The following is a 25,852-nucleotide window of genomic DNA, read 5'->3' as shown; positions in this document are numbered from 1 at the left end:
GGTGTCAGAGGCTCTGTCCCTTTTGAGGGAGGCAGAATCAGAGCCAAATTCAATTTAGTGAAGATATTCACAACGAGTAGGATAAAGGGATGCGTCATCTGAGGTGGACACGTGTGTTCCTGATGGACGCTGGGGAACAGGTTGAGCGCCGAGCCCTGGCCGTGTCCCCGTGAGGGCAAGGAGCCTGGAGCGTGCCGGGCTCACAGACTCCCAGCCTGCGTTGCCTCTCGGAGAGGATAGTATGTTTCCCCAAGCCCCTCACCTCAGTCAGGGACGCCCCGGGCACCTGCGGCCACACCAGCACCACGCGCGGCTCGCTGGTTTGGCCGAGGCAACACCTCTGAATCCTGGGGCTGGTGGGAGCTCATGACCCCCCTGGGTGGGGCTCTGGGCCCCCACACGGTCAGAGTTGGGCAGGGACGGAGGCTGCCCTCAGGGGAGAGCCAGGCCCAGCGCTGTGGAGAAGGAAGCAAGGAGCCTGAGGGTTCCACCTGTGTGTTTGCTGTGACATGGTCAGTTACATTTTGCTTCATTTATGGGGGAAGTTACGTGCTATGTGGAATTTCCAAATTTCGGGTTTCCCAGAGGAGTCAGGGACTCTGTCTTTGAATCTGTCAGGATCTGTGTTTCCTCACTCAGGTGTAAGAGCCTAGACAGCAGGGCTGGGTTATGGTTCTTTCTTTATCTCTGAAAGTGCCCGCACAGGGCCTTGCACAGAAGCAGGGTGCACAGGCAAGGACTGGGAAGCCAGGGCGTGAGTCTCAGCTTGGCCTCTCACCGGCTGAGTGACCTTGGGCAAATCACACGGCTCTGAGCCTCAGTTTCCTCGTCTGAGGAGTAGGGATAATAATAGTACCTGCTTGTGGGCTGTTGGAAGGGTTAAATGAATTAATGTAATGTAGGCATGATGAAAGTGGTTGCTATTAATGACAATACGATTATAGGCACTTACTATAACAAGTGAGTATTCGATGAGTTAATGATGGAAAGCAATGGACCAAATTAATTTACTGTGTCATTGGTCTTAATTAGAAAGTTTTCTTTGGTTTGGTATACTTGTGTTTCTTAAATGGATCGTCCTGCGATCACTCCAGATTTCACTGGCCTGGAGCAGTCTGTTCACTCCTACCCGGGCCATAGGAGCAGCTGCAGTGGAGTTGGACCTTGAAGAGGAAAGACGAGTTTTACTGGAATATACCTGAATATAAAACCATTAAAAAGAGGCATCTTCTGCCCATTTTTAAAAGTACTGTAAGTCCTCGAGTGCCTCCTCGTTTCTTATCTAATGCCATCCAGGGGATCTGGCACTCTCTGACCCTCCCAGCCTCTCCCCGACACGGACCTGCTCCAGTCCAGCCTGCTCTTTTTGCAGGGAACAAATGCCCTGTGCACGGTCGCCTGCTGGCCGTGGTCTCTGCGGGGCCCCTCGGTCTGAGGCCCTCTCCACAAACTCTCCCTGTCAACCTGGTCCGTTCCTCAAAGGTAGGGTGAAAACACCCTGTTCCCTAAGACCTTCCTATTTATGCTGTGGTCAGAAGGGAACGAACCCTCTGCCGCCTTCTCCCTCAGGGCGGTGGCTCCCAGCCTTGGCTATGCCTGATCACCCTTTAGAACTTAAAAAAAGGGTTCCTGGCACCATCCCCAGAGATTCTGCTGCTGATTTGCAAATGGGTGATTTTTCAAAGCTCTCCTCGATTTCGAGGTGCAGCCACATTTGGGACCCACACTTCTGCAGTGCTGAGTGCAGCCTCCTTAGTAATCTGGGCACGTGGTCTCACCTTCTGCGTCTTGATTTGAGGTCAGGGGTTCTCTTTCACAGCTTGCCGTCCCAGCGCAGGGCACGTGCCAGCTGTGCGAGCGAGCGGGAGCCAGGAAGTCGGTTCTGCTGCCACTTGCTGTTCAGAGAATTGTTGCTCCTTTGTGAAGCCCAGTGGAACAGACGTCCATTATTGTAGGTGGTCCTGTGGGCCGGGCCCCTTTTTGTTACTGGGAGTGAGCAGGACCTAGGAGCTCCCTGGAGCTGTGTGCTTCTGGATTCTGGTGAGTAGCTTCGGCAGGGGCTGGCACCTTTGCTCTGTGTGCATTTCCAGGTTTGACAGCTTGAAAGCTTCTTGCTTACCGCTGGAGAATATAGGAATAATTTGACAAGTAAGACTTTACCCTGGCAACCTTATTTCTGAAATCATGTAGAGATCAGTTGGAAAAGATGCATGTTTTAGAAAGACTCATCTTCCCTTCTTTCAAAGGGAAAGAAGTCCCTGCTGTGGCAAGCTCCGTTAGGTGTCTGGGGGTGGACGGAGGTGGAAGATGCGTTCCCTGTACCTAGAGACTTCTTACGGGCTGTTAGACGTGAACAGAAATCATGATTGGACCCTGTGACAGGTGTAATGCAGAGGAAGGTGCAAAAGGCCGTGAGAGAGAGGAGAAAGAAGTGTCTCAGTCGGCCCGGGGAGTGGAAACTTCTGCTGAGAAGGGGATGTGTGAGCGGGACCTGGGGGACAGGCCTCTTACAGAGATGGCATGGGTGAGCCCGCACGTCAGATGCGTTCCAGGAATAGCACCTAGGAGCTCCCAGTCACTGACAGACCAACAGACCAACAGTGTGCAGACAGCTTATTAACGTAGTTCTTAAAGTGTTTGAATTGTGATAATGATTTTAAAGGAAATTTAAAGTGGAAAAAATGAAGATCCTGCAGTAGCTCAGCAGCTGTTTTCTTTTTTCATGTTCCCTTAAGACTTTTTCATAGGCAGACATTAAGTTTTGCATATGTTTTATATACATCAACATATGTATAGTTTTATATTTTGGCTTTATTTATTATTTCATCGTATAAATGTTCCCACATTGTGAGCCTCTATAATGACCACCTCTCTAGTTGTGGGTATTTCATCATGTAGATGAGTCATAGCTGATCAGTTAAACTTCATTCACTCCTGCAGTATTAGGGACTTAGAATGTTTTCAGTTTTCCTGTTGCAGATAATGCTAGCACAAGCGTCTTAGATCACAGGAGGGACATTTGGGAAAATGAGTGTGGTCTCTCCCTGCAGAGTAGCTCCCGTGCTGGGTTCCTTTGCTCAGGAGAGGCTGCAGGTTTTCCTGAGGGTGGCCTTTGCTCGGTCGTGGGGCCTTTCTCACCTCTGTCGCCTGACTTGAGGTTGAGAAGATAAAACTTCCTTCAGCTCTGCGTGATTCTGGTTTGGTTCTGGTTTACAGCTTCATTTCTGAGCATGAGGACTTCTGAATTTCAGCTTCTGCTTACTTCACATTATTTTAGATGGGTCACAACTGGAACTTTAACGTATCCTATACCCCCAGAATCTCTGGTGAGTGTGTCATGTACCTGTAGTAAAGGAAAGGAGGAGGCTGGGCTGGGTTTCATGATGAGGAAGTGGACAGACAGCTCAAGAGACCCTGGTGTCAGTGACCGAGCTGGTGGAGGAAGAAACGTGAGCAGAAAGTTGGAACATCTGCTCTGCAGGCAGTGCAGCCTGGAGAAGGGCAGTGGAGAAGTCGAGAACACGCTGGCGTGAGGGGTGAGGAGTGGTTGGGAGGGGGCGGAAGAAGCTTGGGCAGAGGGCAGGAACCAAGAAGCGAACGCTTAGTGGCATGATATAAGAATAGAGTGGAGGCAAGGACAGGCCCTCGGTTTATTCTTAAATTTCAGGAAAATGGATTGGCCAAATAATGGGGATTGAAAATAGAGAGTTTTCAGTATACACTGAATGAGAATTAAATTTAGGATATATGGCTTCCCTGGTGGCGCAGTGGTTGAGAGTCCGCCTGCCGATGCAGGGGACACGGGTTCGTGCCCCGGTCCGGGAGGATCCCACATGCTGCGGAGCGGCTGGGCCCATGAGCCATGGCCGCTGGGCCTGCACGTCCGGAGCCTGTGCTCCGCAACGGGAGAGGCCACAACAGTGAGAGGCCCACGTACCACAAAAAAAAAAAAAAAAAATTTAGGACATACGTGTTTAGAGAGCTGTTTCTGCATAATGCCATATACAGCATTGCATACCTGAAAGGGAGTTTACATTTAATTTTTAGTATTTAATGTTTAGAATATCATAAAGGTGTGTATATTAGAAATAGGTTTGGCTGCTAAATTAGTTTCCTGGGGCTGCCATGACAAATTACCATATGGCTTAGAACAACAGAAATGTATTCTCTCACATTTCTGGAGGCCAGAAGTCTGAAATCAAGGTGTTGGCAGGCCTGCACTCCCAACCGAGGTCTTAGGGGAGATTCCATCCCATGCCTCTTCCAGCTTCTGGTGGCTCCAGGCACTCCTTGGCTTGTGGCTGCATCACCCCCATCTCTGCCTCCATCTTTGCAGGACTTTCTCCTCCTTCCCCTGTGTCCTTTCTTTTGTCTCTTATAAGGACACTTGTCATTGGATTTAGGGCCACCCAGATAATCCAGGATGATTGCATCCTAAGATCCTTAATTATGTTTACAAAGACTTTTTCCAAATAAGCTCATATTCACAGGTTCTGGGGATTAGAACACAGGTATATTTTTTTGCAGGCCATCTTTCAACCCACTACATCTGCTTGTAAAAAATAGTTGTCAAAATAAAAATGGTGTGAACATGTAAAGTTTTATTTTTCTATACAGAAGTAGGCAGTCCTTGATCAGTATGGCAGTTCTACAGGGTCATCTGGGTCCCTCCAGAATTTGATTCTCCTGGTTCAAGATGACTGCTAGAGGGCCAGTGTCCCCCTTATCTCCTTTTGGGAGGTGGGGGAGAGGGAGGAGAAAAGAAAGGGTGTTGCCTGGCAGAGGTTTTTTTATCTAGGTTCATGGACCTTCTTCCCCACAAGGGGTCAGTGGGTTTGACTATAGTTTATTAAAACTGATTTTCATTGCAATGGTACTTCATTTTCTGCATTTAGAGACATTCTGAGAGGGTCCATAGGCTTCACTAGACTGCCAAAAGGGGTCCATGGCACAAAAAAGACATTCCAAGTTTCAGTATAATTTCAGTAGAAATTGAATGAGAATTACATTTAGGATATACATGTTTAGAGGGTGGCTTTTCTGCAAAATTCCATATTGAAATTTTGTGTGGTTTCCCAAAAATGACTTAGCACTTCTGTTAGTCAGATGACTACAGCGTATGGCCATTGGCATAGGGATCTAGCAGGCTTCGCTCATAGCATCATCCTGATGGTTGCCCTGAAATGACCATGTCAGAATAACCATGCCATACATAGAGAGGAGTGATTTTTCATGTCTGTATTTATTACTTCCTTTCCTCCCAGTACTATTGTTGAAATGTTTTATGGTATCCAGAAGTTTTGTGAGGTACATTATAAAGGTGGTCTTCTTTTTTTAGCTCTATGACTTAGGGCAAGATACTTCATCTAAGAGTTTTCTCATCTGTGAAATGGGGATAATACTAGACTCCATCTCATTGGTCATTGGGTTGGCAAAAAAGTGCCCTCTGAATGTTTCCTAGTTTTTATCTCCACTACCAGTTATCACTACTAGTAGGAAAGTAATAGGGGTCAACTTGCTAACACTTAGCAGTTATTCTGATTTGTAGAAATTCCAAAGGATTTCAGATGAGATTAATTTTCTTGGCAGTGTTAAAAATAGCATCTGCAACTGAAGAGTAGGTATCAGGAAAGAATTATTGCCCTTAAGAATTATCAGGCAAATAACTAATAAAAAGAGGAAAAATAAAATATAAAGGAAACACAAATGTAATTAAAAATATAAGGTATCTTTGTTTAATTTGCTTATTATAAATCACATTTGGTTTTCCCTTATATTTTATGTTTCCTGTTTCTATTAGTTATAGCCTGATAACTCTAAATAAAAACGAAGCTACAATATATGATGGATTTATGTAGTATTTTTAGTTGTTTTAAATCTTACCTATTTGGCATTCAAGTTTGTTCAATGAATGAGAGTCCCTTTGTAGGCCTGCATGAGGTGAAACCATGGACCTGAGTTTCTCAGCTGTTTCCAGCAGATGTCAGCCTGTGGGGTGGTCAGGCGCCGCTCCTTTGGTGAGCAACCATGACCTTTATCCAGATTTCAACATCAGTTTTCCTTTTCAGCTTGTTTGGAGCTCAGATATTTCCTGGGCAAAACCCCTACACCAGTCACTTTGGCTCAGAGAGAGGAAAAGCTATATATATAATTGGCAAATTTCCTTGCATGGAAAAAACTCTTCCCAATTTCTGTGACTGCTGGCCTGGATCTGGGATGGGGAGGGTTGTACTTGTGGGTTGAGGCTGTCCCGTAAGTCCTTGTATAGAAGCTGTGCCAGACGGGAAGCCCCATGTTAGGATAGCGGCTCCTGCCGCCTGAGCACACCGCCTGGTCCCTCCCCAAGCTCAGAGCTCCAGGAGAGCCTGACCTCATGTCCTGGCTGTGTCAGCCGTCAGCTGTGGGATCTCAGCTTCTTATACCTGTAGCTTCATTCTCCTATTGGAAAAGTCGGGGCAGTACTTTCTCACACCTGGGGAGGGGAGGGGCAAGCACCTGGCACGTAGTAGGTGCTTAGTGAATTAAATGCTCTGATTGTTAAAACACCCCTTGGACAGTGGAGCAGGACTAGGAGAGCAGCTGCAGGAGGAAGTTAATCCAGTGAATTCCATGCTTTATAATCCACTCTGTGTTCTCAGTTTCAAGAAGCGGGAAGAAGCAGGCTTTGAGCCAAATTGGTGGCTGTGTGTTTGCTAAGTGTGGGGTTTTGCTGAAGGCAGCACCTGCTCTGTGACACAGATGGTCCAAAGAGCCGTGTACTCCACGTGAGGGCTTAGCATTTGGTTCTTACAGTCGTTCCAAGCAGGCAGAGAGAGAGAACACTGTCTTCTGGCAGCCTGGCTGGTGAGTGGTGGAACTAGTTGTGGTGTCTGTTAAGTATATTTAGAATTGGGGTGCGGGAGGACGCTGTTACTTGTCAGGGCTGTGTGTTATTTTTGAGTAGGGGGTTGCGTTTATGAAACTGAAGCCATTTTCACAATACTGTTGGGGGGTGTGTGTGTATGTGTTGTGTGGTGTGTATGCATGTGTATATATGTGTGTGTTAATTGTTAACGCTTCTGATTGTCTTTATTTACAAGTGATAGAGGAAACAAAAAAGGACAGTTGAGAGACTGTAGTTTGACTATAGTAATTTTGTAAAGTTCTTTGAGAGAAGAAACAGTGGAGAAACATAGATTTGATTCAGTTTTTCTTGGGGTGTCCAGGAAATGAATAATTTTAGCCATTCTTTTTTTTTTTTTTTTTTGTGCGGTACGCGGGCCTCTCCCGTTGCGGAGCACAGGCTCCGGACGCGCAGGCTCAGCGGCCATGGCTCACGGGCCCAGCTGCTCCGTGGCACTTGGGATCTTCCCAGACCGGGGCACGAACCCATGTCCCCTGCATCGGCAGGCGGACTCTCAAACACTGCGCCACCAGGGAAGCCCAATTTTAGCCATTCTTGACCCAGTGTTCTTTGGTAAATGTTCAGATAAATGTCCAGGTTTCATAAATACTTGGTAAATGTCCCAAGGATATGATTGAGCCGTGTCCTCTCTGGTTTTTTCCTTGAAAGTTAGGAAAATGGTGTCACTCTGTAGGGTATTACGTTTTAAAAAAAAATCCTGCTTTTCTGTTCCAGAATAATCTGGTATTTCAGAGTGCATAGAGTGGTGGGATCTTTTTATTTTCTTGAAACAACTTGTTATCAAGTTAAGATAATTCCCTGCTTGCTGCTGGGGAGACTGTGCTGTTTTTTGACTTAATAATCCCTCCTCCTCCACAGCTGAAGCACTTAGTTTGCAATGTAGACTCAAAAAGAAACATGTGATCCTGAGCTGTTGTACTGGTTCTTACAGGATGTTTAGCTAAACCTCAAGACTCAGCCAGGTGCAGAGGTGCTCAGGTAAGGCCGGGAGCTCCCCTGCGCCCAGCCGCTCTGGGTGCACCCAGGCTCACCTCCATCCAGAAAAGCCGGTTAGTGTCAGGGCACTGTCTTCTCTGCTTCCTAATTGTTCTCAGTCTGCAAAGGTCTAACGATGGTGAATCAGAGTAATTAGACATTTGGAAAATAGTTAGGAGTGGGGGTGGCTCCCCCCTTATCCTTGGAGGGGCTGAAGGGACACTGACCTTGAGGCAGGAGGCTTGGCGTCTGTCCTGTCCCTGACACTGAAAACCAGGGCTGCTTCCTTGACCTGGGAAATAAGGGTCCAGGATAGCTGACCTTTGAGGCTGTTGCCAGCTTGGCTCTCTGTCTTCTGAGGAATGAACTTTATGGTTTGCTGTATGCAAGAGGTATCTAATCACACCAAGGAATAGATTAGGTATTTGTTGTTCCCAAAGCTGTAAGTGCTGGCTTTCCTGGGCACTGCCAGTTTACACACCCTGTTGTAGATGAGTTAACACTTGTCAATTATTTTTAGCACCCACTTGCAGAAATTTCCTGGCTTTGATGATAAACCCTCTGGTCATCTAGTCATTTAGAGAAAGGTTCAACCCTGTAATTTAAAGAATATTCTAGTGCACTAAGATATATTAGCATTAAAAATATTTTTATAGCTTACTTGAGGCCTAATTGCTGTACAATGAACTGCACTGTTACAGCTTTATGAGTTTCTCTCTCACACACACACACACGCATGTGCACGCACACACACACACATACCTGTTGAAACTGTCGCCACAGTCAGAATAACAAACATTTCCATCCCCCTGAAAATTTCCTTGTAATCCATTCTCTCTCCATATCCCTCCTCAGGCAAACAAGGATCTCTTTTCTGTCTTTGTAGATTAGTTTGCATTTTTTAGAATTCTGTATAAATTGAATAACGGTAGTGTGTCCTTTTTTTTTTTTTATGTCTGGCTTCTTTGGCGTAGCATAATGATTTTGAAGTTTTCCATTTTGGGTGTATCAGTAATTTGTTTTTTTTCCCCAATTTGTTGATCCATTTACCTGTGGTGGCCATTCAAGGAGTTCCCAGTTTGGGGCTAATGCAGACAAAGCTGCCACGAACATTCGTATACACGTCTTTGTGTGGACATATGTTTTCATTTCCCTTGGGTAAAAACTTACTAGCAGAATTGCTGGGTCATATAGTAGGCGCTATGTTTAACTTTTCAAGAAACTGCTCAGCTGTTTTGCAGAGTGCTTGGAAGTTTACATTCTCACCAATAGTGCATGAAAGTTCCAGTTTTCCACATCCTCACCAGTACTTGGTGTGGTCAGTCTTTTTATATTATCTTTTTATTTTACATGTCCTAATAGATATATAGTAGTGTCTCATTGTGGTTTTAATTTCCATTCCCCGATGACAAATGATGTCAGCATCTATTCATGTACTTATAGACTATTTGTATGTCTTCTTCTGTGAAGCATATGGTAGAATCATCTGTCCATTTTTGTACTGACTTGTTTGTCTTATTATTGAGTTGTAAGAGCTCTTTATATATTCTGGATATTGGTCTGTGATATACGTGTTATGAATGTTTTTCTTGTTCTGGCTTGCCTTTTTCTTAATGGCATTTGTAGAAGAATGGAGTCTTTGGTGAAATTTGTGTTCTATCCAAGAAACCCTTTCTACCTCAGCATTGCAAAGATTTTTCTTCTAGAAGTTTTGCAGTTTTAGGTTTTACAGTTAGGATTATGGTTAAATTTTATGTATAATGTGAGATAAGAGTGATGTTCATTTTTTTTCCCCCATATGGATGTTCAGTTGTTCCAGCAGCATTTGTTGAAGAGACTTTCCTTTCCACATTGAATTACTTTGACACCTTTGTCACAAGTCAGTTGACCATATATTTGTAAATCTATTTCCAGGCTTTCTATTCTGTTCCGTTGATCTATGTCTGCCCCTATCCTAACTCCATACTTTCTTGATTACTGTTACTTTACAGTAAGTGTTGAAATCAGACTCAAGCCCTCTTAACTCTGTTTTTCTTTCTTAAAATTGCTTTGGTTATTCAAAACCCTTCGCATTTTTATGTAAATAAAAATTAATTGGTCAGTTCCTATTTAAAAAGGGCCTGCTGGAATCTTGACTGAGGTTGCATTGAATCTATAAATCAGTTTGGAGGGAATTGATGTATAAATAACATTGGGTTTTCCCATGAACATGATATATCTCTGTATTTATTTAGGTCTTCTTTAATTTCTCCCAGCAAAGTTTTGTAGTTTTCAGTAGTAGTTTTGTAGTTTTCAGATATCTTTTTTTTTTTTTTTGTGGTACGTGGGCCTCTCACTGTTGTGGCCTCTCTCATTGCGGAGCACAGGCTCCGGACGCGCAGGCTCAGCGGCCATGGCTCACGGGCCCAGCCACTCCGCAGCATGTGGGATCTTCCCGGACCGGGGTGCGAACCCGTGTCCCCTGCATCGGCAGGCGGACTCTCAACCACTGCACCAGCAGGGAAGCCCTTTCAGATATCTTTAATGTCTTTTCTTAGATTAATTTCTGTGTAGTTTGTTTTTTGTGCCTATTAAATAAATTAAATAGAAATATTTTCCAATTGTTTGCTGCAAACAATGGCTTTTGTGGTCTTGGAAAATAACTTCATAGTTCTAGTAGTTGTTGTAGATTCCCCAGAAATTTCTATGTAAGCAGTCATATCATCTGCAAAGTAGGGACAGCTTTATGTCCTTCTGACCCAAATGCCTTATATTTCTTTTTCTTGTCTCATTGCAAAAGCTTGGACTGCCAGTGCAATGTTGAATAGAAGGAGTGAAAGCAGAAATCCTTTCATTTCTTTGAGTCTTAACAGGAAACAGTTAAGCTCTTCACTGTTAAGTATGATGTTAGCTGTAGGCTTTTTTAGGTAGCCTCTATCACTTTGAGGATTTTCCTGTTTGTTGAGAATATTTGTTATGAATGGGTGTTGAATTTCATCAGATGCTTTTCTGGTATCTGTTGAAGTGATCATATGGATTTTCTCCTTTATTATGTTAAAAGGAGAAATGAAATTGACTGATTTTCCAATGTTAAACCAACCTCGCATTCCTGGGATAAACCCTGTTTCCTCATGATGTATTATCCTTTTACTTATTATTGGATTCAGTTTGCTGTTATTTTGTTAGGGGTTTTTGCATCTCTATCTGTGAGAGATACTGATCTGTAATCTTTTTGTTTTTGTCAGGTTTTGGCACTTAGAGTAAGCTGGCTTTATAAAACATGTAAGCTAGCATTATAAAACAAGGAGGATCATTGTTCCTCCCTCTGTTTTCTGATACAGTTTGGTGTTACTTCTTTCTTAAATTTTTGCTAAACTTACCAGTGAAACTAGGTGTGGATCTCTCTATTTGGGAAGGTTTTCGATAATACCTTTTGAAATTTTTGATAATAAATTAAATTTTTAAATGGATATAGGCTCCTCAGGTTTTTTGTTTCTTGTCTACATTGACATTTTACGTACTCCTTTTCCCCTCCAATTTCTCTCTGTTGGAGGGAGAGGTGTCAACTTCTCTAGAGAAGGGATGTCCTGGGCTTGCTGACTCTCTCCATTCTAGCACCCTGAGACATACTGGCACAAAGTAGGCGTTCTAGAAATATTTGTTGGGTTGATTGGTTTGTTGTTGCTGTGTCTCCATCCCTCGGCATCTCTGTGAAACTTCTCGCTCCTCCATCCACATGGGACTGTGTCATAGCTGTGTCATGACAAGGGGAGGTGGCTCCTGAGTCAGGCCAGCTGGCCTCGGCTGACCGCATGCCTTGCGCTTCCACTGCAGCTGTCCAGATACATGGGGATGTGTCCACAGCTCTGGTAGACAGACCCTCTGAGTCAGGGCTTGCCGAGGGAAGAAATATCTTCAACCTTTTTCTGTCTTGGGTTTTTTTTTTTTTTTAAATGTTAAATCCTGTGGTTGGAATTACTTCTTTTCATTTTTGAAATATACTTGAAATACCAGAGGAATATAGGAAGCTTGGTCAGAGGAAAGGGGTAAACTGTCTAAAGTTGAGGGGGAGTGGTTGTAGGTGAGGGGGGATTATCCTGAAAGTCACCTTGCCTGTGACCTACCTGCCCGGCTGGGATGGGTCTGAGATGCCCTGTCCTGGGCTGCTTACTAGTGACAGCCCTGGACTGAGTACATTAGTCAGGGAGTGAGAGAGAGCAGGTGGTCTGGACTGGGCATCTCTGAGAGGACATGAGCGCTGTGGCTGTGTACTCCATTCAGGTCCTGGCACTGGAAGGGGGTCTAGTGCTCACGCCCCCCTTTGCATCTTAGGGTCTGGGTCTTTGTGTGCCTACAGTGCAGCTACAGAGGTTGGGTGTGGGAACCGGGGCTCCCTTGGCAGAACTGGGAGCTGAGAACAAGGGCTGTGCTTCTCAGGGTCCTGTCTCCATCCTGGGTCTAGATTTGAAGGACACGGCCTGCCGTGTTAGTTAGAGTGCCGCATCCACGTGCCAGCCGGCACAGCTCCCCTGAGCCCCAAGGTCGGTGGGTACTTCATCCCTCCAGGAGGGAGCTCCACAGGCCACGATGTGCCCTGGACACGTGTTGGCCATCTTCTTCTGGTCCTGGCTCTGCCTCCTACAAGCTGTGTGGCCTTGGGGAGCTACCTTCCCTCTCTGGGCATCCGTCGCCTAGTGTGTGACATGGGGTTAGAACAGATGGTTGTCCCGTCACGGGCACTTGTGCAAGTCTGTGACCTCACCTTCCGGCTGAACCCAAGCAGGACCACGTGATGGCTGTGAGCTGTGCGCGAAGCAGCTCGGGTCCAGCCGTCCTCACCTCGTCTCCTCCTCCAGCTTTGCTTCACACCATCAAATTGGAAACCTTCACGTTGTGGTGTTTACTTTTTTAATGCAGTGGTAACATGTCTGAAGACATTTTCCTTAGAATCAGTTCTGAGAGGAGGGGTTACCACCCCTTTCATTGCCTGGGGGTGGTGGTGGTGAGGCCATCTCACTGCCAGGGTCCCCACCCAAGGGGACTGGGGAGGGGCTGAAAGGACCCACACCTCGGTTTCTTCTCCTGCTGGCCTAGTCCTTTGCTGGGAGCAAAACTTGAGAGCATCCTCACGTATGTAGCAGTGTGACCTCAGCGTGAGATGTGGTCATTTTCCCAGAGTGAGTCACAGTAAGGTCAGAGAACCTGGGAATCCTCAACCCACTGGGTAAACTACTTTGAAATAGTCCAGATAAAATGGGGGAGGGGGTGTTAGGGGAGGTTTGCAGAAGTATATATTGTTGTGGTAGTTTTCACTTTGTAAGGTTTTTCATCCTACATTGCTTAGTAAGTGTGAGCATATAAACACAGTTTTCAGAGGTGACCCTTCATGTTAAGGGCAAGTGTTCCATTCCGTCATTATTTATTGAGTGCGTACTATCTGCCAGGCACTCAGGGACTCCTCTGGGAACAGAGCAGAGACCCCCTCCTTAGAGGAACCAGAGTCAGAAAAGGGACAAGGTGCAAATTCCATCTTTTATGCAGCAAATTGCATTTAACACCTTCACATCAAATTCTTTTTTTTTTTTTTAAACAGTTTTGAATTGAAGTGTAGTTGATTTACAGTGTTGTGTTAGTTTCAGGTGTACAGCGAAGTGATTCAGTTATACATATTGACATATATCCATTCTTTTTCAGATTCTTTTCCATTGTAGGTTGTTACAGGATATTGAATATAGTCCCCTGTGCTATACAGTAGGTCCTTGTTATTTATCTCTCTTATATATAGCAAATTCTCTTTATGTTCCTCCTAAGATGTATGGAATGACGTATATCAGAGGTCAGCAGCAAAGTTCTCTAAAGGGCCAGGCATTTCAGGCCTTGGCGGCTGTTGGGTCTTTGTGGCTGTCTGCAGCAGCCAGAGACAGTACGTAAATGAACAGGTGTGGCTGTGTTCTAATAAAACTTTATTTCAAGAACAGGTGGCAGGCCAAAGTTTGCCCAGCCCTGATGGAAGTCGTCAGATTTGATTTGTGGTGTCATTATTTCAGCCTTACTGTTACTCTGTTAAATCAGGCTCCCTTGGTGCTGCTGCCATTTGAGTGGACAGTTTTCAGTTCTCATGTAACGAAGTAAATCAAGTTCTTTACCTGGAGCGTGAAGAAGGCTCAGTCTCTGTGCCATGGTTTTCTTCTCTGTGTGATGATAGAGATGGTAGTCTTAATTCAGTTTAGGTCTGGGGTGTTTAACAGAAAACCCAGGTGACAGTGGTTTAAATACGGCAGAGGTTTGTTTTTTTCTCCTTGAAAAGACTAGGGCCCAGCAGGCTTAGCCAGTCTGGAACCCCACAGTTGGCAGGGTCACAGGGCCCCTCCCGGGGGCCAAATGCCAGGAGCAGGGGCCGCAAGGAGCGGGTGGGCAGAGGCTGCCACTGTGTCATCCTCTCAAAGAGCTTTCCTGGGAGGTCCCCCCACCAGCCCCAGCACGTCAGCTTGTGTACCTCTTTTGTGTCCCTAGGTCAGGGGCGGTGGAACGTGCTCTGTCAGCTAGGCCGAGCTAGGGGCCATCAGGAACAGCAAGGTCAGTTCATGAGGAAGAAGGGAAAATGCTAGTTGTGTAGGCAACTAGTAGTTTTTGTCCCAGATGTTGATTTTGTAGGAAAAAAAGAAACATAGATAATTTAAAAATACCCCTTACTGTAGACATTTTGGAAGATACAGAAAACCAGAAGGAAAAGAAAAAAACCTGAGGTGTCAACTTCCAGTTTTCCAGCCTATGTGTGTCCCTTCCTTGAAATATATATATTTTAAACACAGAAGTGTAATATAAACATGCCCTTTAATAAATTCTTTGTAAACCTTGTTTTTTCCTTCGGTGTTTTGTTTGTTTCTGGCGGCATGGCATGCTGCCTGGTAGCTAGTCTGTGGTTTACTTAACAAACAGCCTGAGATCAGCTCATCAGTAAAGATGTGCACAAGACTTTGTCCCAGGGACGGACACCTGGCGAGTCAGCAGATGCAGGTGTTCTTACCTCAGGCCACTTTGCTCTTGGAAGTCTGACTGCCTAATCAGCTTGACCTTCAGTGATCAGAAATGTGCATGGCAGGCAGACCTTGGACTATAGAGGTTGCTATGCGTCTCCTCCCCTCCCCTCCCCTCCCTTCCCCTTCCCTTGATAGTTGCTAACTGTACGGTTACTGTGGATACACCTGGGTATATGCAGATTTATCATCAAATAATCCCAGAGGAAAACAGATAAATTGTGACAGCATGGTGGCCTCTAGATTAGATTGCCAAGGCACTCCCATTCCACTCCCTCCATCCCCACGTCCCTTCAGGACCCACTGCCAGGGTACTTTGGTTTAGAGTTCATTATCACTGGGATAATAATAATTCTAGGTGTTTGAGCTAATCGTTCCTTTTGTGCAGTAACCAAGAGGGAGATGCAGTTAAAGTCCTTTCTGCTGTGGTGTGTTTCCGTAACAAAAAGTGTACTGACCCAGCACGGCCAGCCAGGGAGGAGCACAGCCCTGCCCTCGAGGCCTGCAGGCTCTGCCTGCAACTTGCTTATTGAGTCTTGGTCTCTGTGCGCTTTACTGTAGTATTTCCTTATGTACTTTAAAGTTTGTACAGTACTAGTGTTTTTATTAAGATTCTTGTTCTGTTAACGCTTGGCTACAGCATTGCCTAGGTTTTGAGTGGTCTGCTCCAGCTCATCCTTTCCCACGAGGCTTAAAATTTTTATTGTGGGGCTTCCCTGGTGGCGCAGTGGTTGGGAGTCCGCCTGCCGATGCAGGGGACGCGGGTTCGTGCCCCGGTCCGGGAAGATCCCACATGCCGTGGAGCGGCTGGGCTCATGAGCCATGGCTGCTGACCCTGCGCGTCCGGAGCCTGTGCTCCGCAACGGGAGAGGCCACAACAGTGAGAGGCCCGCGTACCGCAAAAAAAAAAAAAAAAATTTTTATTGTGCACTTTTGTAGAATGTGAGGATTTTCAGCAACTCAAATTTTACATTATAGCAAAAACACCTGTAATGTTTTACCAGTGCTCAGATTGTTCTTTTATTCGGTTTTTTATACAAATAGCCCATTCCTTATAAATAATTAAGCACACATAACCAAAATGAACAATAAACACTCAGTAGTCTTATCACTGAGATCATAGATGCAAACACTGTTGTAGAGCCCTGTGGTTCTCAAACATGGGCGGGACTAAGGAGTGGGGAGGTGAGGTTCGCCCACAGAAGGACATTTGGCAGTTGGAGACGTTGTGGCGTGTGACACCTAGGTGAGGGGGTTGTTGAGGGCATGCTACTGGCGTGTTCAGGGATGCTGTTCAGCATCCTCCAGTGCTGTGGGGGACAGTCCCTGCAACAAAGAATTATTGGGCCCAGAGGGTCAGTAGTGCTGGGGTTCAGATATAGACATAGATTTAGGTATTTTCCTGTGAATATCAGTACATACACTTCAGTTTTTACAAAAAATCGGACCAATTATGCATACTAATTTGTAGCCTGCTTTTAAAATTTATTATCTCATGAACATCTCTGTACATAAATACGCGCTGTCGCCGCCCTTTTTAAAGTTGGCTAAATGGTGTCCCACCGTGTGAAACGTCATTATTTATGTATTTCACCACTCCCCAGTGTTTGGAGATCTAGGCTGTTTCCAGCGTTTTGCTATTGGAGGCATGTTAGATTTTGTTTGTATTTTGCCTTCTGCTTGCCGTCTCCTGTTTCCCGCCTCTGCGGCACCACCCCCATACCTGGGTGCCCTTCGTGGGCCATGGTACCCCTCCCCCCAGGGGCTCTCTGCCTCTGCCACCCTGCTCAGGGCCGCCTCTCATCTCCAAGGTTTCCCTCACGTTGAACACATTTCAAAGCTAATGAAGCACCGTTGAAATGTTGACTAGATGAGTAACTTGAAATACTGTCATCCCATTTCAGTTGTAGGTATAACTTTTACTTTTTGCTTCATCTTACTTTTTGTTCCTTTTGAAAAATCTGTCTTCTGGTAAGTTACATGTGAGTTTGACCTGTGGCCCAGTTGGCTTTGCTCCCTGCCTGGGCGTCCTGCAGTCCCTGTGGCCAGTGTCCTCAGGAGGGCTGGCAGGTGGGCAGGGAAGAGGGTGCTTGGCTTTGACTGAATGAATGCCTTGGGCCCCCAGGTAGGTCGAGTAGCAGTGGTGGTGGGGACCCCTCTTTGCCCCCAAAGCTGCCCTGTGACTGGAGGTGAGGTGCAGCTTCAGAGAGGAGGGTGTCCCATCAGCAGTCGAGGCCTGGTTCCTTTCTGGAGGGCAGATGCGGGGCGGGGAGCCTGGGTGTCTGGACCAGCATCCTGGGCTGCTTTCCCACAGGGCCCTCCAGGAGCTTGTTTGCGTGGTGGTGTCTATTTTTGTGTTTCGTATGATACCATGTGAGGAAGTCCCTTGTCTACGCACATCCCAGCTGTCGTGAATAGTTTGTATATCGGGGCTTCCAGGTGGGGATTGTGTATGGCGAACTCAGTGTTTCGGGCAGCATCGGAATGGCAGGACGTGAGTAACAGGAAGTGACAGAAATGACTGAGCGTGCCAGATGCTTATTCTTGGCCACCTTTCCAAGCCCCGTGGACCGGGGAGCTATATTTAGCCGAGTATTTCCAGGTTCCTAACCCTGTGTGGACACGGCCCCTTTGCTCCTCTTTGGGTCGGTGGCTAAACTGCGCCGTGCTGATGGGCTTCTCTGCGTCTCTGGTCTACTTTGGTGACCCACAGGTTCTTGCCCATCGGCTTTAAAACTTGAGTTTTGTTTTTGCTGGGCCGCTTCAATTCTGATCCATTTTGAGCAGTTGGAAAACGTTCTGAAAGAGGGAAGAGTGGAAGGTAAGAGTTCCAGGTGATGGTGGGTGATGAGGCTGTGGGAAGCTGCGTGGGGAAGAAGTTAAAATTATAAGGATTTAGAATGAAGTAAGTGGAGTGAATTGTAGGTTATTGTAAGTACCTCTAGAGGGCTGATTTATGTCTTCTGTTTCTTGGAAGCAGAAGGCTGGGATTTTTAAAGCCATAGGCTTGGTGGTGTGACTTCACCCACATGCTAGAAATGCTCTTTGGTCACCACCTGGCCGAGTAGAAAGCCTGCAGGTCGGATAAGCTTCTCGGTGATGAATTCCTGTTGTCTGAGCTTTGTCACAGGAGAAGTTTCACCCAGATCCCCAAGTACCACGGAGCCTCAAGTAGTCTGCGCGTAGATGCGGGTGATTTTTGCCCAGTGGCGTCAGATGGCGCTTCAGGCACGTGTTGACCAGATGCCCCCATGGGCTGCTGGGTGTCTCTTGTACCCAGGTGTCTGCTGTGACTGCCGTCTCTCTGTGGGAGCAGCTGGGGAGCCAGCCTTTTGCTCTCATCGTTGCCTCACATGCCCTGAGCTGTGCTGGCCTTCGGACCAGCGCCTTCCTGCTGGAGGACAGCAGGTGACAGCTCCAGGCACAAACAGCAATAACGGCCTCTCTCATTCACCGGGGCCGTGACCCTGAGGTTAAGAAGCTGAGGACTAGAGGACCAAGGCATCTGTCCCAGTGTCCCTCTGATGGCTCAGTCTGTTGTAACTGCTGTGCTGTACTGTCCTCTCTCCACACCTCTCATTCTATCACTGGGCTTACTGAGCTCGCTTGGCCTTTGAGCAGCAGGATGTGTGCCTCTGTGTGCTTTGAGAATCCTCAAAAAGGAATTTTCTGGGGTTTGATGTTAGCTTCTGGTAGCTGCCACCCCAGTGGTTGACCAGGGGGTGTGTTGGGAGAGAAGGTTTTTTTTTGGTCTCTAAAAGCTTCGTTCTGAGCCGTCCAGCCAGCGCGCCTCCCCCTTTCTCCCTTCATAAAGCATCAACTTCATTTTCACACACTCAGCCAGCTCTTTTAGGATTCAGAAATCTACTTTGAGATAAGAAATTTGAGAGGCAAATTAGGAACAGTTGTGTCTGCTATGAAGTGCATGGCAGCCAGCAGAGGTGGGCGGGGAGTGTGACTGCCACGCGAGTGCCCGGAGGGGGGCGTTCTGTGTGGTGAGTGAATGAACGCATGATCGCCAAGTTCAGGCTGCTGGAGATTCCCCGGTTTTACCAGCAGAATCTGTCTGCAGGCTGACACAATTCCATTCTGTGGGGCTAAGCTATAACCACAAGGCAAACTATAAATTTATACTGTAAACCATAAGTACAGTAAATTGTACGTACTCTGTATGTGTGTGTGTGTAAATACTATAAACTATAAGTACAAAACATAGTGTATGTCTCTAGCCCTAGCTTGGATATTTTAGCATATTTTTGTGCCAAAACATTTAACATTTTAAAAAATTATTAAATATTTCAGGCATTCAAAAAGTAACATAGTGAACAACTGTGTACACTTCCCAGCCCGAGAAAGAAACATTATGGATGTACTTGGAGTCCTTTATATTCCCTTTCTTATCCCGTTCCCTTCCTGCCCTCCCTCCCCTGAGGTCACCCCCATTCTGAGTTTGCAGTTTATCATTTGTTTGTGTCCTTTTTTATACTTTCTCTACTCATATATGTAGGTATAAACAATACATAGTATTGTTTAATCAGTTTAAAAACTTCTAATAAATGGTGTCACACTACACACCTCCTGCAGCTTGCTTTTTTCTCACCCAGTATTGCGTTTCTGAATTTTATCCATGTGGATACATTCATCTTTAGTTAAGTGGTTCAAGGTTTAAAATGACAGATTCCTGATTTCTAGAATTAAATCAGAATTTCCAGGGAGTGGGACATGAGCCTCAGAACTTTTCGCAGGTACAGTGAGTTGAGGCTCACGATGCTCCAGGGTTGTTTTTGTGGCTTACATTGGGGTCCAGTGTATGACGTGTCCCACTGTCGACTTGTTTCCCAGATTTCAGCCTTGCAGACAGCGCTGCCGGGAACAGTCTTATACTAGTCTTCCTGGGCACACAGCACGAGTTTCTTTAGAGTGTGCTTCTAAGGGTAGAATTGCCAGGTGTGCACGTCTTTAGCTTGATGCGATATTGTCACATTGCTCTGCAAAACTTTAAATTTTTTAAGCGACCCGCCAACAGTGGTAACTTGGGAGTGATGTTGTTTCCTTTTATAACGTAGCCAGGCTGATGGCAAGGTGATGAAGTCTCATGAACGAGATAAAATCTTGGCCACGCCCAGCATCTGGATAGGCACCCCAAGCCCAGCACGTCCAGAATTGCCCTGCTGCCCCCCACCCCGGCTCCCAGCTGCCGAGCCGGCTCAGAGCCGGCCCCTCCCGGGGTGGCGGCCTCTCCCCCGCTGCTCCAGGGGTCTTTGTGGCTCCTGTCTGTACATTCTGTCAGGAAACCCCTTGTCTTCAGGAGGCGTCAGAGTCCCGCTCTCCCCTCCCCTTCATCTCTTGATGGGATTGCTGAGCACGCTCCCACAAGGTTTCCCGACTTCTGCCCTACCTGCTACGCCCAGTTTTCAATAATGCAACCAGAACGATGCTTTTTAAACCCAAGTCAGATGTCAGCCTTCTGCTCAAAAGCTCCACGGCCCCCATTTCACTGGGGCTAAAAGCCAGAGCTCTTACAGGTGCCCCCAGGGCACTCTGGGCCCTGTCGCTTCTCCAGACTGCCCTGCCTCTCTCCCCAGCGACCTCTCTCCCCGGCTCACTCGCTCCAGCCACTGGCCGCGCTCCTGCTTCAGGCTCTTCTCTTCCACACCCTTCCAGTCTTTTCCAGTGAGGCCTACCTCAGTCTCCTGACCTCCTTCTTCTGGTCTCTCTCCTCTCCCCATAGACTTTATCACCAGTACTACTCTCTGTGCTATATAATTTACTTCTTTATTATGGTATTTATTTCCTGTCTGAATTTGAATGTAAGCTCCAGGGGAACAGGGATCTTGTCTGTTTGTTGGAACGGAAGAGTGACTGAATTTATTTCTGAGAAGAAAGGAAGAATTTGGAACCTCCAGATGAGGGTTGAGCATGGGAGAGGAGGTGAGGTTGAGGCCTCCGGGGGTGGTGGGCAGTTGGTGGGAGGACTTGTTTTGGTGTGTGCGTGGGCCTGTCCGGTGGGCAGTGGGATCTGTGGGTCTGGAGCGGCGGGGCAGCTTGTCTTGAGGGTGTTTCTGGTTGCTCCCGGAGAGTACCTGCTGTCTGCGGGCGTTGGGGCCGGCCCACCGCAGAAGTACAGAGCTGTTTGCAGGCAGGACTGAGGTTCACAGCTGACGTAAGGTGTGGCTTCACTGATTTCTCAAGCACTGTTGTGTACAGAAGCGAGTCCTGCCATTTCCGGTGCTCTGTCTTGTGCAGGTGTGACTACCAGCCCAAGTGTCACAGCCGGAAAACAGCGAGCACTGTGACCCTCATGTCACGTGGGGAGGACCCAATTTCGTTTTCTTTGAGATTATGTACCCAGGGTATGTCCGCATAATATTTCCTTGGCAAATCAGATGTGAATTGCATGAGTTTGTGCCACCTACAAATAAAGGACTTTAGCAAGGTAAGATTATACTTTTAATCAGTGCTGAGTGAGACCACACGTGCCCCTGTTCTTAAGAAATACAGCATTGTTCTGAATGCTTAACATTTAATTTAAACATATTAGTTATTAGAAAATGTTGATTGTGGTTACTTATTTTTAATTAAACCTTTTAGTTCGAGATCATTGTAGATTCACATGGAATTGAAATAATACAGAGATCCTTTGTGTCCTTTACCCAGTTCCGTCCGTTGGTAGCATCTTGCAAAACTAAAGTAAAATATCACAGCCAGGAAGTTGATATTGGTACTGTTAAGATCCAGGTTTCCACCTCCACAAGGATCCCCTGGTTGTCCTTTTATAGCCACACCCACTCCCGTTCTTATCCCCTGGCAACCATCAATCTGTTCTGTATATCTGTAATTTTCTTATCTCAAGAATGTTCTGTAAATGGGATCAGGTAGTATGTAACCTTTCGGGATTGGCTTTTTCACCCAGCAGAGCTCTTTGGAGATCCCTGCAGGTTACTGTGTGTATGATAGTTTCTTTTTATACAGAGTGGTGTTTCATGGAATGGGTGTGCCACTGTGAGTTTAATCATTTACCACTGAAGGACATCTGGGTTGTTTCCAGGTTTTGGTGCTTATCAATAAAGCTGCTATAAACGTTCATGGACAGGTTTTTTGTGTGAACATAGGTCTTCATTTCTTGGGAGAAATGCCCAAGAGTTGTAATCCCAGGGTTGTCTTGTAGTTTCATGTTTGGTTTTTAAAGAAACTGCCGAACTGTTTTGCAGAGCGGCTGTACATTCCCCCCAGTATGCGCCAGTTTCTGGACATCTTCATTTGGTGGTGTCACTTTTTTCTTTCAGCCATTCTCGTAGGTGTATAGTCATATTGTGATTTTAATCAGCATTTCCTGAATGGCTGTTGATGTTGAATTTGCCTCTGTATACCCTCTGACACTGTGGGGATGTGGCTGGCAGGGGTGAAAGTCCCTACCTGGTGTTCTCTGGGCAACACGTGGCCGATGCTGGAGCCTTATTGCTGCCTTCGTGGTGGGCGTGGGGGCCACAGTTGTTTCCGTTTGGCTGGAGTAGAGTGGTTGTTGGCTGCTCTCCCACTGTTGATTCTGCCTTGTTAGGCTCCCCTTTCCTGGAGCCATGGCCGGAGAGGGCAGGCTTTTGGTGAGCTTTTAAATTCTTTCTGTACTCCTTGGTGTTTCTGGCTGGTCTTCTTCAGCTCCATGTTTAGGATGTCAGGGGCAAACAGAGACCCGAGAGAACTCAGTGCCTTGTCATTCCTCAGGCCCTCTTCTCTCCACCCTTCAGAGCCTTTGCATATTTTTTTATATCTAAGTCCAGGGTTTTAGCTGTACTTAGCCAGAGGAATAAGGAAAAGTATGTCTAACCGTCTTCCCGGAATCAGAAGTCTGCTGGTTACTCTTATTATTTTTGGATCTGTGAAATCTGATGACCCAAGGCTGCGTGTCTGCCCTGCCTGCTTGCCCTGCTTGTTGTGGCCTTTGGCCCATCCCAGGCTCAGGGCCTCACATTTATTACTGCTAAGGTGGTTTGGCTTGGCCTGTAGTCCCAGCGTGACAAAGTTTGCAGGAGCTCCATCTTTTTGTCATTTAAGGTCTCATTTACAAATGAGAGGCACATCCAAATCCGTGGTAAGGAATTGCTGGACGGGACTTTGCTGGTGAATCGTGGATCGCCCTTGTCATCGTCCCCCAGATCGTATTTCTCCACCCTCTATTTTGAACTCTTGGGAAACCTGGTTGGAGTGGGAGGGGCAGCGGTCGGGTGACTCAGTGAGATGTCCGTGTCATCCTTGCACTGATCTTCCAGGCCAGTATTCCTGTCAAAAAGGAAATGCAACGCACCAGACGTTGCCTGCTCCGAGTGAGCCTAGGAGAGCTCTTGGCGACTGCCGGTTCCTTCCCTGCATTCAGCCCCTCCATTCCTGGCATCGCTCACATGGCAGTCTTGCCTGGAATCCAGGTGGGGACCCGCTGCCCAGGGTCCTGGCCCCCTGCTTCATTACTTGTGGGACTTTGGGCAAGTCACTCGGCAGGCCTCAGTTTCCTCTCCTGATAACCTCCTCCATCACGTGGTGGGGAAGCTGGGACAAGCAGACACCTGTCAACACCTAGCAGATTTCCCAGCATTGCCAAGCGCCCGGCCAAGGGGAGCTGCTGCTGACATCCTCTTGGTTGCTTCCCTGTCCTGTCCGCTCCTGTGTGTGTAACTCAAGCGTCCACCTTCTCCATTGAGACATCATATCTGTGTGTTTCCAGCATGTCTCCTTTTTCTCCTTGATTTCTCAAAGATCACTGCCTGGGGTTTAGTAACCTCCCCGGCTAATTCTTCCCAGGACATTGGAAGATATTTGTCTGACTTGGGTGTCTTAGATTCATTTAGAGTATCTAGCATTTTCTCATATTTCCAGGAAGATCATTTCTATGAAAGGATGGGAACAAAAATTAATAAAAAATATAGAACTTAAAAAGTTCTTTTTTTGTTTTTAGCATATATTATAAACTTAAGGCTTTATTTTAAAATAATTATAATGAATACATGCGCAAGGTAAAGAGCTCAAAAGGATGAAAGGTATAAAGTAAGTTTCCCAGCCCCTCAGAAGCCCCCTCCCAGAGGTGACTAAGTTACTTTTTCCTGTACACCCAGACTATTCCTGCAGTTTGTTTTGAGCATTTAACAATGTATCTTAGAGGCTGATCCCTGTAAGGGCATGAAGAGTAAGTAGCTTCAGTCTGTTTAAGGCTGTGTAGGCTGCCGATATATGAAGGTGCCATGATTTATGTCGCCAGCATCCTACCAGTCATACCTTGATCAGTATTTCAGTTGTTCCTTTTGTCTTTACAGTGAACTTTCATGAATTACCTCGTATACACTCCATGTCAGTGCTCCTGAAGGCATATTTGTAGAAGCACTATTGCTATGACAAAGATGTATATTTTAAAGTTTGCTAGATTTCACCAGATGTTCTCTGTAGGAGTCTATTTATTTACACCTCGATGTATGAGACTCGACAGAGCAGGTTATCAAACTTGTGTAGGTAAAAAATAGGTATCTTGTAATTTTAAGTTGCATTTATCTTATGAGTAAGGCTGACCACTTTTCCTGTGTTTAAGATCTGTCCACTATTTTAATATAGCTCTGCCAGTCTCTCATGTTCCTGTATACACTTCTGTCTTCTTTTGCCTCTCTTGTGCATTTAGTTTTCTAAACAGACTTTATCCAAGGCTCTGGGTAGCTATGCCGTTTGTCTTTTTTTTGTTTGTTTGTTTGGTGCAGGGTGCTGTGTTGGGTCTTCGTTGCCACGCGCAGCTTCCTCCAGCTGTGGCGGGCGGGGGCTGCTCTTCGTCGCAGTGCGCGGGCTTCGCATCGCGGTGGCTTCTCTTGTTGTAGAGCGAGGGCTCTAGGCGCGCGGGCTTCAGTAGCAGCACGCAGGCTCAGTAGTTGTGGCACGTGGGCCCTAAAGTGCGCGGGCTTCAGTAGTTGCGACACCTGGGCTCAGTGGTTGCGGTGCGCGGGCTCTAGGGTGCGTGGGCTTCAGTAGTTGTGACTCACGGCCTCAGTAGTTGTGGCGCACGGCCTCTAGTTGTGGCTCGTGGACTCTAGAGCGCAGGCTCAGTAGTTGTGGCGCACAAGCTTAGTCGCTCCGCAGCATGTGGGATCTTCCCGGCCCAGGGCTTGAACCCGTGTCCCCTGCATTGGCAGGCGGATTCTTAACCACTGCGCCACCAGGGAAGTCCCTGCCATTTTTCTTTTGATTCAGTTACATGGTTAGTTTTATTCCGAGTTCTATATTCTTTTACTGAAGTATAGCACACGTATGGAAAAGTGTATTGATTATAGCATCTACAGGTTGATGAATGTTCCGGATCAAGGAACAGAACGTTAGCAGCCTCCAGTAGCTCTCTTTTGTACCCTTCTCCCCAAAAGCAACTCCTGGAAGTAGCTAGCTTCTAACCCTATAGATTAGTTTTACTTTTTTTTTTTTTTTTTTTTTTTTTTTTGCTGTACGCAGGCCTCTCACTGTTGTGGCCTCTTCCGTTGCGGAGCACAGGCTCCGGATGTGCAGGCTCAGCGGCCATGGCTCATGGGCCCAGCCGCTCTGCGGCATGTGGGATCTTCCCGGACTGGGACACGAACCCGTGTCCCCTGCATCGGCAGGCGGGCTCTCAACCACTGCGCCACCAGGGAAGCCCTACTTTTTTTTTTTTTTTTAACTTTGTACGTGCATAATGAACTTATATGAATAGTATATATATATTTTTGTGTCTGGCTTCTTTCAGCATTGTAAAACTCATCACATTATTACATGTAGCAATAGGTGGTTCATTCTCATTGCTCTGCAGTATTCCATTGTACTAATACATTATAGGTTATTTATCCACTTTACCCATGCAGGGCATTTGGGTTGTGTCTAGTACGGGCCTCTTAAGAGTAGTGATGCCATGAAGTCCTTGTCTGTGTCTCGACGAGGAGATATGTTTGTATTTCTGTTGGGCCGA

The 25,852-nt window shown here is 46.5% G+C and overlaps 1 protein-coding gene across 5 annotated transcripts in view; it reads left to right on the top strand.

Annotated features, from left to right (window-relative positions):
• The window catches only part of DGKD (diacylglycerol kinase delta), a gene marked incomplete at its 5' end in the record, with an annotated part of 109,969 nt that overhangs the window by 43,504 nt on the left and 40,613 nt on the right, over positions 1-25,852 (top strand). Inside the window, one exon of one of the 5 annotated variants that reach the window (XM_082657813.1) lies at positions 17,520-17,716. The exons of the other annotated variants lie outside the window; for them this stretch is intronic. Of the gene's footprint in view, positions 1-17,519; positions 17,717-25,852 lie in introns of those variants that run through there. 5 annotated transcript variants of the gene reach the window in all.

Source organism: Grampus griseus, assembly GCF_964374135.1.
Source record: "Grampus griseus genome assembly, chromosome: 7".
NCBI lineage: Eukaryota > Metazoa > Chordata > Mammalia > Artiodactyla > Delphinidae > Grampus > Grampus griseus.
The sequence above is the reverse complement of the archived record's forward strand: the minus strand, read 5'-3'. Positions and strand labels throughout refer to the sequence as shown.